General features: G+C 40.1%; 3 long non-coding RNA genes across 3 annotated transcripts; 1 reads left to right on the top strand and 2 right to left on the bottom strand.

Annotated features, from left to right (window-relative positions):
- The first annotated feature begins 2394 nt into the window (after positions 1-2394).
- On the top strand, positions 2395-4992 carry LOC123498531. Its single transcript, XR_006672706.1, has 3 exons — positions 2395-2685; positions 4023-4164; positions 4203-4992. It is a non-coding gene; the product is annotated as an uncharacterized LOC123498531 (long non-coding RNA).
- A 1022-nt stretch (positions 4993-6014) lies between these two features.
- Positions 6015-8614, bottom strand: LOC123498530. Its single transcript, XR_006672705.1, has 3 exons — positions 8527-8614; positions 6400-7853; positions 6015-6267 (listed from the first exon to the last, which is right to left on the bottom strand). It is a non-coding gene; the product is annotated as an uncharacterized LOC123498530 (long non-coding RNA).
- A 9-nt stretch (positions 8615-8623) lies between these two features.
- On the bottom strand, positions 8624-12063 carry LOC123498528. The gene is made up of 3 exons (XR_006672704.1): positions 11854-12063; positions 11191-11317; positions 8624-8682 (listed from the first exon to the last, which is right to left on the bottom strand). It is a non-coding gene; the product is annotated as an uncharacterized LOC123498528 (long non-coding RNA).
- Positions 12064-12483: the final 420 nt, after the last annotated feature.

The raw sequence follows: 12483 nt of genomic DNA, 5'->3' as shown, positions 1-12483 counted from the left end.
CTTGTAAACTTGGTATCCACTACTGGCACATCCTTCAGAACCTTAGCAAGTTCAGCTTTCCTGCTAGCTACATTATTATCCTTATCAGTAGACTTTACAACCAACAGATTTTTCTCCTTTGTGACAGTAGCATAGGACCTAGCATCACTTACATTCTCCTTAACAATGTGATTAGCATGTAGGTTAACCATGGTACTTATTATCTCATCTTTCATATCAAGTAGCACATTTCTCTTAGTTCCAGCCACTGGTGCAGGAGTAGCACCAATATCATTTTCTCTTGAGTCCTCTCCCCACACACTAGCATGCATGTTAACAACAGTGTTGATGATCTCATCTTTCACTTCAGACAGCTTCTGGTTCAGATTTTCTGTACTAGCAACAATTTTGGTTATGCAGTCAAGATCAGTGTTATGACAACCCTGCTCTAGTTTACTTTCCTAGTCTCGATTCCTTTGTTTTAGCATTTCATTCTCTCTGTTTAGCCTTTCTGCCTGTTTACCTAACTCATCAACTAGCTTATCATGCTCCTGGTAGACACGTAACACTTTTTTCCTACATGGACGACACATCCAATCCACCTTGTCCAGATCCTTATCTCGCACATCTTATAAGTATACACACACCTTGTGATACCAGCTGGGACACAGATCACACCCGACCCACTCTGGGGAAAATTCCTTCCCCTTTCCTGTGTTCACAGATGGTAGGACTGGCCATCACCTATTTTCCAATGCTCCATTTTTGCACTAGTTGCATTCCTATGCTTCTTGTTTAGTCTTCTCTTTAATTTCCCTTCTTTTTTCCTCTGTGAACCAAACCAAGCTGGTTCCTCCTTGCTTTTATTTCCAACTTTTTTTTTTTTCTTCAATATTTACATGTAACTATATTATTTGTTGCTTTAAGTATTTTTACTTCTAAATGTTTGATGTTTTGTACCTCCTTACTCTGCACACTTTCCTCTAATTCATTTCTATGTAGCACTAACGATTCCTTGTCTGTTTTGTAACATTCTCTGCTGCTCCATGTATTCCTGTTATGGCGTTTTCTTGTTTAACCTTTACTTGATTTCGATTAGGTTATGATCGGATAAATCCACCACTTGTTGGGCTTCATCTATTTTTATTTGTTGATATCTTTTGTAAAAACTGATACTAGTGCGTAATGTATTACACTATTATGGTTATCTTTTGCCCACATGAAATTCTTCATCACAATTGATATCATTGAGCATTATCCTTATATAGTTCACTGACCACTCTAATATGATTTTTCCATTTTCATCCATCTTTTTGTTCTTTAATCTTACATGGCCATTGAAGTCCCTGATTATAGGCGATGTATCTTCATTACTCTGATCTTCTCAGTTTCCAGTTTCATATTTCTTATGTCATCTACACTAAAGAACACTTCAATAATTGTAACTTTCCATCCCTTATTGCTATCCTTAATAAATAGTATATCACTGCACTTTGTACTTTATCTAAATGATAATTATCTTTGTTGTTTTGATATAGGATCATTAATCCTCCTCCTTTTCTATGCTTAATATTCTCCTTGCCTCTGTAATGTTCATTTTGTTACTAAAGTTTATATAGCCAACTTTTTGTCCAGTAGGGCCAATGAAAGGCAAAATATGAGAGATGTTAATATGCAATGACAGTATCACACACACACACACACATATAGCTCAGTGGTTAGAGCGCTGGCTTCACAAGCCAGAGGACTGGGGTTCGATTCCCCAGCCGGGTGGAGATATTTGGGTGTGTCTCCTTTCACGTGTAGCCCCTGTTCACCTAGCAGTGAGTAGGTACGGGATGTAAATCGAGTTGTGATCTTGTTGTCCTGGTGTGTGGTGTGTGCCTGGTCTCAGGCCTATCCGAAGATCGGAAATAATGAGCTGAGGTCGTTCCATAGGGTAACGTCTGGCAGATCAAACATATCACACACACACACACATTGTATCTAATCCACTATAGCCCACTCATCATTTTGGCTGTCAGTTATTGTATGTATCATTGGTGTGTGATGGAAATTTGAGGGTTCTATGTTCATTCTTCTAACTATTGTGACAGTGTAGTAATTCAGAGCAACACTAAAACCAGATTTTTACTTGCAGTGATTCCATGACATGTTGGTGATAGTAAGGACTGCTTTGGAGTGCAAGTTGAGGCTCAAGGACTTGGCGTCACCAGAATGAATGAATGCTAGGGACTAAAGGCAAGTTGTATAGCTGGTATATTAAAATAAAATTAATAATGCATTATATAGGAAAATGTGTAATGGAGAATAGGATTTATTTAATGAATAATTTACACTAAGTACAAATAAATTAAATTTTAATTTCTTTGAAATATAAATAAGCATTAACTTGACAATTTTCCCAGCAGAACTGCACTGTGGATATTGCAGTTAAAAGCAGTAGTTGGGTGTGTCTGGAGAGTGAAGGAGGAATGGTAGTCACTCATGGTGAGGAGTGAGGTGAAGCGCTCTGAGGCAGAGGCCAGAGAGGACATGCCTAGGAGTGATGTCGTCGGGGAAAGAGGGCCAAGGCAGGAAGGCAGAGGATCCTAGGCCCCTTGCTAAAGTAAAGGACCAACCATACTTGCATATACTGTGAGAAAGCTGGGAGGAATGACCTGGCAGGAACAAGTGAAGGAGAGCAGGATTGTAAGAGGAGGACAGGTGAGGAGAGGCTAGAGACCACTAGCAAGGCTGTGGGCTGTGCCTGCAGGGTGCAGATGGAGGGCAGCAGCAGTAAAGTCAAGAAAGTGGACCAGGATAGAAAGGATCAGGGCAACAGAAGGAAGGAAAAGGACTGCATCTGTAAGGAGCAGAACAATAATGCCAGGCTAAGGACAGGAACATGGATGAGAGTAGGACACCCACTCCTGAAAGAAGATGCAGAAGGCCTGTGCTTAGGACACAGGGGAAGGCAGGAAGATGATTATGGATGTTTGGAGATAGCCTCATAAGGGAGTAAGGAGTTACATCCTGTCCACAGGCAGATAGGTGATGGACAAGATGATTAGGTCATCCATGATATAGTGAAGGAGCACCTCGGGGAGATGGAATCTGAGGACCTGGTGGTAATTGAAAGATGAGGGAATGGCTTGGAGGAAATAGGGAGGAGAGGGGCAGCCATTTGCATGGTGAGGAGGATGATAAACGAAAAGCCTTTACTAATGTGCAGCATACCATGAGGCGGGATAAGGACGACAGATAATTCAGTCAAGAAAAGAGATGGGTCAACAGGAGATGCATAGGAAAGCTAGAAGAATGGAAGTGTGAAGGGTTACAACTGAGAGGTGCTGAATTTGAGGCAAGTATGGGTAGTCTGGAATGTGATAGTGGGCCTAGCACTTGGAAGATGCCAGGCAAGGAAAAGAGGGATGCTGCTTGCCTTCCTGAATACGAACGGAAAAAGTGAGGGAAAGTGGATGTTAATGATAGGAGGGAGGGATTACAATGTGATAGGAGTAGGTGAGACAGAGTAGCACAACAACACAGAGTGGAGTGTAGGAGGCAGGGTAGTTATAGGTGGATAGGCAAGCAGGAGAAAAAGAAAGAGGAGAGGTGGGAGTAATCATGAGGGAAAAGGAAAGTAGGAATGTGGAGGAAATTGAGTTAACGAGGGAGATGGAAGGTAGACTAGGGCACACAATAAGGTGGTTGATTCATGCTATGGCTCTGCTCTCACTCCCGTTATTCCCCCTCCCTCGACACCAATAGTCTTACCATCAGTTATGAAGGATGTGTGACTTTTCTGACACTGAGTTGGCAATAATCGCTGTTGCACTTGAAGAAAGAAAACAAAATAGAAAAAGAAAGATTGTGGCTGTGTGGGTAAAGGTAAGGAAAAGATGTCAGATTTATTTTGCTGTAAGGGTCAAACACAAGATATTATTTTGCTGTAAGGGTCAAACACAAGATAAAGGGGCACAGATGATGATCATTCCTTTTGTTATATTGACTGTAGGATTTATCATTTATTACCTTTTGTTGTTTTATATTGACTGTAGGCTACAATAATTATGAAGAGAAAGCAGAAGGATCATGTTGGTTAAGCCACTGAAGTGCATGCGGGCTGCAGAGGTGATGGCGCCCTGTGGGTGTGCTTCTGATATTGTGATTGATGAAATTGTTGTATAGGTGATGCTGCAGGTTAGGGGCATACTTGTTGTATATAGGTGATGCTGCAGGTTAGGGGCATACATTCTGTGCATATGCTTGTTCACTCTGGTAAATGAATGTACTCCTTCAATTTCATTTACTAGAAGTGCATGCGGGCTGCAGTGGTGATGGCACCCCGTGGGTGTGCTCCTGATATTGTGATTGATGAAATTGTTGTATAGGTGATGCTGCAGGTTGGGGGCATACATTCTGTGCATATGCTTGTTCACTCTGGTAAATGAATGTACTCCTTCAATTTCATTTACTAATAAAAACACTTGTCTTCAATTTCATTTACTAATAAAAACACTTGTTTTTTAATTTATAATGTTGATCAGCTGGACTGAATTTCTTGACAGTATTTGCCATCAATGAAAAGAAAGCATCTATTGTTTCTGGGGCATATTTCTTCTTTTCTACTAAATATCTCAAGTGTAGCAGATGCACTGTTATTTTCCTGTGTTTTTCTTTTATGCGTGAGGCATTCTTGCTGAGGGAGTGTAGGCCTATCTTGTGCAACACCAACAGCTTCGTCGCTTAGTACTCTTTCTTGTGTCATCGTGTTCTGAATTATCTGAATCTCCTGCTTCATTTTCAGCCTTTTGCTGAGATGTAACTTGTGTTCTGCCCTTAATAAATGCAAACAAAAAGAACGTTTGATCCTCAAACTGACATTTCTGGCAGCCAACAGCAGCCTGCCCACTCTGTTTTCTTATTTTTGTGTTTACGATACTGCGATCGCAGGCATTCCCAGCGTTCCTTACACTTATACCCTGAAAATAAGAAGAAAATGGATTAGTTATTCCCTCCATTGTTTCATTGCAGGTTTTTGGCTATGTGGGATTCCTACAAATCACTAGCTTTCAGCTATCGTCTAGGCCATTCAACCACTCGGGGTACTACTGTACTAGAAGTTTGTCATGTAATAATGAAAAACCTTATGGCCGAGGCTATACCGACACCAAGAAGACTGGCAACGAATTGCAAATAAATATTGGGCACAGTGGAACTTCCCAAACTGCATAGGCACACTTGATGGTAAACATGTGGTAATTGAAGCACCTGCAAATAGTGGCTCTCTATATTACAACTATAAAAAGACATTTTCTGTTGTCCTTTTAGCATTGGTTGGTGTAGGATCTTATGGTAAGAATAGTGACAGTGGAATTTTTACGAATTCCAAACTTTGCAAATATCTGGAAGATGAACAGTTCATTAAATGTACCAGAAGATGCTGCACTTCTGACACTGATGTGCTTGCACCATATGTTATACTGGGAGATGAGGCTTTTCCGCTGAAAAGAAATTTGATGAGGCCCTACCCAGGTTCACAGACTGAAGAACAAAGTAGAGAAGAGGATTTTTAATTATAGATTATCTAGTAGAGAAGAGGATTTTTAATTATAGATTATCTAGAGCCAGGAGGATAGTTGAGTGCACATTTGGTATTCTAGAGCAAACATTCAAAATATATTTGCGGAAACTTAAAGCCATGCCTGCTAACGCTAATGCACTCCTTACAACATGCATACTCCACAATCTGATACACCCAAATGCTGTTGCATTACCAGATACTGTTGACATGCCTCCAAACACAGTAGGCCTATGTCCAATGAGAGGAATAGGGGGAAATGCTACAAGGGAGGCTTTTGGCGTGAGAGAAACACTGAAAGATTATTTCGGCTCCCCAGCTGCTTCAGTGGCTTGGCAAAATGATAAAATATAAGTAGATAAACAAACTTGTGTAGGAATATTTGTTGAATGACCTAAGGAGATGCATTTCCGCAGTGGATATTAGGCTGTTATTATACATATGAAATTTCTTTCTTTGGTTAATAATGTGTATTTTATTTTCTCTCAATACCTTGCCAATATGTTAAGCATGCAAACATTATTGTATAAGAAAATTGTTTAGTGAGGAGGAAATGCATTTCCACAGTGGATATTAGGCTATTGTATGGAATTTCTTACCTTCACATCCCAACTGCCTGCTTATTTTGACCCAGCTTCTTTTCGCCACATTGTCACTGTAGTGCAGCGAAGTCAGGTCATACAGCTCTGGTTTACCTTTGACTAATTCTATTAGCATTTCATCTGAAACCACAAAATTTAAGTAAGTCTTGTAGGTTATATTTTATTCAGTTGGTGCTTATGTATATCCTAGCTGTACGCATTGTCATTGTATCAGTGAAATAAAATGAAAACGTATTTTTATCATTTATCTACCTTTTTCATGATCCCTTTGTGGTGTTTTCTTTGGATTATCCATGGTTTGGTAGGACAAAAAGGCAACACTACTTGCTTATATGAAGGCTGAATCTCGACTGGAGTGGAACAGGAGGTGCAAGACCGTGGCAACTGAATTCACACTGGCACTCACGGTCCGCTCTCGCTCCAGTAAAAATATCTTTTGAGGGAACCGTGACCGGAGCGAACCAGAGCAAGAGCGCCAGTGTGAATGCTTCCACTGAAATTAATGAGACAATATTAGACTGGACCGAGAGCTGAGCGCGACCAGACCGATAGTGTGAATCAACCCTCAGGGTGACATCTTAACAGTGAAGATCAGTGCATGGGACAGAGTGGTGGGTGACAGTGTATAGGGAATGGAAAACTGGAAGCTGAGACATTGGCTCTCTTGAAAGTGAGAGAAGGGCAACAAATGGATTATAATGGGTGATCTAAATGGAGATGGTGAACCAATATGGGCAGCTGATCCTAGGAGAAGTTAGTTGGCAATGGATAGTGAATGAACAGGTAGAACAACAGGGATGTAGGATAAATGAAGGAACAGATATTTCAGACCACTTCTCAACAGGCATTACCTATGGGAAGACCGAGATGTAGTGTAGAGGAGGCCACAAAGAAAAGTGGAACTTGAAGAAAGCCAACTAGGTGAAGTACTGTAGAGATGAAGAAATCATGCCAGGTGAGGAGGTAGGAAGGACAGCAAGTGAATGGGAGTGTGACATCAAGCAGTCCATGGGTGTGAAGAAAATTAAGATGGAAAACCAGACTGAAAGGAATGTCGGATGAGGAGGTAGCTGAAGCACTTGGAGACAGGAAGAGAGAAAATAGAAGGGTGAAGAGATTTGAAGATTAGGAATGGATGATGGTAAGTCTTCAGTGCTAAGTCTATATTGAGGGAAGAAGGAAAGAGAAAAAGATGATAGTGGGTGCAATGAAGGAGTTCCTGGTGTGGGTATGGAAGAAACGTAGTATCTCGGGTGTATAGATATGTTCCCCGCGCTGCGCTTGTTGCTTTCTTTCTGTAAATAAGGGAAGGAGGACCCATGAAGTGATATAAAGTGGAAGAGATTGATCATAAGGAGGAAGAAATGGGGAATGTGACATGTTGGTGTGGTGCTGAGGTTTGTTGGTGTTGATGTAATATTAAAGTGCATATAAAGTTTTACTTAGTATAGAGAAGATGTAGGGTTTGTTTAAAGTATTTCTGGACAGCAACATATTGTAAAATTCAAGGATATCAAGGTTGGTGAAGGAAGCTTCCTGTTAATTTTGTCAGGAATTCAATGAATCTTAAAGCTGCTTTATAGTTTAAGATTCTTAAACTCTAATATGTACTCTGGTCTCTTCCTGCAGATTCAATGGTCTCCTGGATTTTTCAGCACCAGTTGAACCAGCATCCTGCCTGGCCAGATGCCCTCCATAGCTCACCACTGGAGAGGATGACAAAAGGGTCTCCCATTAGGCAAAGTTGTGGTCTAATAATCATCTAAGTTTCCACCCCCCACCCATTTAACTGGATTGTATCCTGCCAGCCCAGGACACCCTATAGTGCACTCTGAAGAGGAGGAAGAAAGTAAAGTGACTTGCTAGGAAGCTTCGGTTTGGATTTAAAACTTCCTGTACCGATAGTAATATACTAACCCGCCTAGGATTCCCTCTCTCCTGGTGAGAACAATAGACCTCAACTTCCTGTATCAGTTGCATCAGCGTCCTCCCTCCCCAACCTCAAAAAATTGTAGTGTTTCCAGACTTCAGTATCAATTGTACCAGCATCTCTCCCTGGCCTTTAAAAATTGTACTGTCGAAAATACTCCAAAGACTCTCCAGAGATTATTGAATCTTTGTAATTAAATTAAAGATTTTTGAAGGAAGTAGCACTTTTCATTTGATAATTACTTACACAACTACAAATCTCCAGAGACTTTTGAGTATTTTTTACTTAAAAGCAGTTAATTTAGGTCTAAGGACCTTACTTAATTCATACATGTAAATAAATCCTTATACCTCAAATCAATGCAAAAAAGTGATACATATATATACTACTGATGGCTACCTACAATCTCACAATAATAGCTGCCATAATATCAACAAGTAGTAGTATACCATGTTTCAGCGGCAGCAGCAGGTCAAGACATCAGATGTCTGTTGATTCCTTGCTGTTCACTTGCTCCTGTTTTTTATCTACTTTCTATGCTGCTGTTGCTGCTGCTGCTGCTGCTACCACCAGGCTTTGTGAGGAGACTTCTGGATATTTTCAACCTGAAAAAAATTGTTGGTTTAATACATGTATAAATCGGTTGCACAAAACTTGCAATAAATTCTACATGATGTTTCCTGTATCTAAAATTTGGTATGACTGACAACATAGCTGAGTTATTCCAATCCTCAATATCCTTCCCCAATACCAAGCCCCTTGTCTCACTAATTTCTTTTGTATAATGACCTCAATATCTGTTCTTCAATGCAATATATGTGGCTTTTGTACATATAGAAATGATCTTTGCTACCATGTTTAAAAAATATAATCCCCCAAATGATTTGACTACAAGAAACCATCTTCATCCAATCCTTTCTACTTAATTACACTTTTTGCATCCACATAACTTGTCACGGTCTTCCCAATTCACTCAATTTGAAGATGTCTCCTAAGGTTGTTCTCAGTACCACACTGTTCCCCCTGGCAAAAAATAATCATAATCCTCATAATGATGAAGGTTTCTTGTGAGCAAATTATTTGGGGTTATATTTTGAAATGAAGGTAGCGAAGGTGATTTCTATGGGTACAAAAGTCATGTATGTATATTCCATTCAAGAACAGATATTGAGGCCATTATAGGAGAGAAATTAATGAGCCATGATATTGGTTGGACTTGTTGAGTTGATAATGGGTGTGGGAGTTAAATTATAATCTGGGAGTAGAGAGGGAGGGAGAGAATCAGAACTAAAGGGAGTGAGGTTAGGTAGAGAGTGATCTGGAGAGAGAAAGGGGTATGGATAGGATAGATTCTCGAGTATATTAAAGTGGTAAGAGAAGGGAAGGTCAAGGGGCATAGTTTGAGTAGTTGAAAAGGAACAAGTAAAGTGGGAATGAGAAGAAGCAGTAGTAGCAGGGAGAGAGATTGATGATCAGGCAGTAAGGTAGTGGGGAGGTCTGAGCTATAAATAAAATAAAATGCCTTTCCTTTCCATACTCACTCTACCCCCTGTGGTTGATCCCTATCTCAATATGCCCCTTTCCATCACATACCCTCTCAAGTCCAGCACCTTTCTGCCTTACTACAGTCAAACTTCCTTGAATACATGTCGACACAGGACTCCTACACACTCATCTCTACTACACATGGATCCAAATCCCAACAAGGCTCTAGCAGTTCCATCCTTTCCCTCCCAACATCTTTAGTTCCATTCACCATCCATAACCAGTGTCCTCACCAATGAAATATATACTCTTCATTCTAAAACATTATCTTTTCTTTCTATCTTCATCTTTTAACATCTTCACGAAATGTTAATTCCTTATCTCTCATACAGTCTATGACAAACTTATAAAGAAATTCAAGACTGGTTATTCCGCCTTTCTATCCGTAAAATATGTTTGTTTTTGCTGGATACCAAGTCATGTAGGCATCCCCAAAAAATAAACATGTGGACTCATTAGCACGCTCTGCTATATCATTAAATGGTCACTATCCCAAGGCTGTACCCTTTCCTGACTACTTCCCTCCCTTCCATACCTATCTTTATAACTGCTGGCAATCATTTTGGGATGATCTCAGAAAACAAATTGCAAAGTTAAATTAAATCCCATGGTTGCACTCCACTCTGAACACAAAAATAGACATTGAGAAACCGTAACTAGACAATTATGCATTGATCACATACAACACACATTCCTATCTCATGATAAGATCTCCACCAATCTTATGCTCAACCTGTCAATGTTCCCCTCTCAGTCTCACATATCGTCTTCACCTGTCCAAAGTACATAACAGCACATACAACAGCTTTCCCACATCTAGCCTCCCTTTCCCATCCACTCCCACCCCTAATCTCGAAGACGTCCTAAAAGAATCACAGAACTTTCATCCAGATATCATCATCATCATCTTAAAACAAACTAATCTCTACTCAAGATGAACACCTACTCAAACAACCTTACCAACACTCTAGATAACATTACACTGATGGTGTCCACACATCATCCTAAAAGATCTTAATTTCCTTAATCCATGGCATCACATGACCTAAGCTGTCTGGTGCTTATAATTTTATAAATTCAATTCCTGTATCTTACATTTGGTATGACCAACGGGCCAATTTATTCCAATCTTTGACAAGCGGCCTAAATTACTGAATCAGTCTTGCATACATTACAAAGTAACTTTGCTAACCAGTCAACCATATTCTGAAACATTTCACTTTGTACTGAGTGCACTGATCGAGGGTCCCATCTATGATGGTTTTGAGGCACATATTTCTCTGGAGACTCACTAAAAGGAATAACTGAGTAAACTAGGCTGTCAATGCCACTAACACACACTCAATCTCGCTCACAATCCCTCCCTCCCTCCCCCTCTTTCTCTACATACTCAATATAAAACTACGTTATACAGAAAAAAAATTTTCTATCAGGACAAACAAACATTTGGGATAGACACAATCTCAATCAAAAACCACAATTTTTCAGAAAGTCTCAGGAAAGTGGCATGTTGTACTTGTATCTATGGTCTGGCAACAGGCAAATTGCAAGTGGGTATATAAATTTACCTTTCCACTGGTATCTGCATCTCTACACTGCAGTTCTTGCCAGATTCCTGATAATGATCCTGCCATCATCATCAGGTACTGCTTTCATTCTGCACTCCTCGGAACTCCAGTAGCTATCATTCTGTAGCTGCAATGTGCTACGTTAACTGATAAACGGATTTTACGAACAAATTCTTTTCACAATAAGAGAGATACAATCCTTTAAAATCTACATGCAAACAGTACATTTATATACATTCCCTCATATCTTAATTTATTTTTCTGTGGAACTAGGAAGAAAATTTATTACTAAACAACTTGAGAAAGGTTAGTTGTAAATGAAAGTTGAAACCCTTCTCTTTGACAGCTGTGTAGCATTTCATGTATTCACAACAGGTCTAACTATTCACAGTGATGGTTGTAGTTAATTAGTGGTAACGGAATTTGAATTTTCTAAGTGCAGTATCCTGTGGCACATTGGCATCGGATAAATTCCTTTGAAATATATGGTTATACATTTAAATAACAATCTCAAGTGGACGTCAAAACTACAATATGTGACCAATTTACAGTTTCAACAAGACTTACAATCACTTCATTGCCACTCATATCATTATAAGGCGTACCAGGAAATCATTCATTGGCTGAAACTACAAACAGCCCATAATGGCGGCGAACACTTACGTGGCGGCATCAAGCACCGACATCACTCTGGCCTCACCCGCTCCACTGCTGCCCCGTGAAAGACCAACGATTGCCGCCACATACGATCCTTGCTCCTCTCCATCACTCACGCACACAAACACAACGGCTGTAGATCACCAAGGAACACTGAATCACTCACTGACCACCAGCGCATTCACTTTCCTCACAGCGACGCCGCCACTCACGCCGGAGTTGTGAGTGGGGACTGTGAAACCGGAAAGCGTTCGTATGCTGGTATGAAGCTGCAAGTGGCGCATCGAACAGTGATTCAAAGGGTTTGGACTTTGATGGGAATTATTTTTAGATAATTGAATAGTTCTTATTACACTATATAGATAATTTTTCTGACATCTTCAGGGATCGAGTGACTAACTAATTTCCTTAATAGTTTTAATTAGACAAGGAGCATGGCGTAAACGATCGACTGATTCGACTCTTTACCTAAATGGAACAAGGCCTAAATGACTATCAGCCTAAACGACTTATTGAACTTTCCCTAATACTACTGTCTCAGCGTCAACAATGGCTGGCTATACAAAGAAAAATAATCAAAAAGTTCCGGGAAGTGTTGCTTTAGGGATTATTTTGACCTCACTTGGTCTTATAGTA

This window comes from Portunus trituberculatus, chromosome 48 (genome assembly GCF_017591435.1).
Source record: "Portunus trituberculatus isolate SZX2019 chromosome 48, ASM1759143v1, whole genome shotgun sequence".
NCBI classification, from domain to species: Eukaryota; Metazoa; Arthropoda; class Malacostraca; order Decapoda; family Portunidae; genus Portunus; species Portunus trituberculatus.
This window is presented reverse-complemented; position numbering and strand designations above follow the sequence as displayed.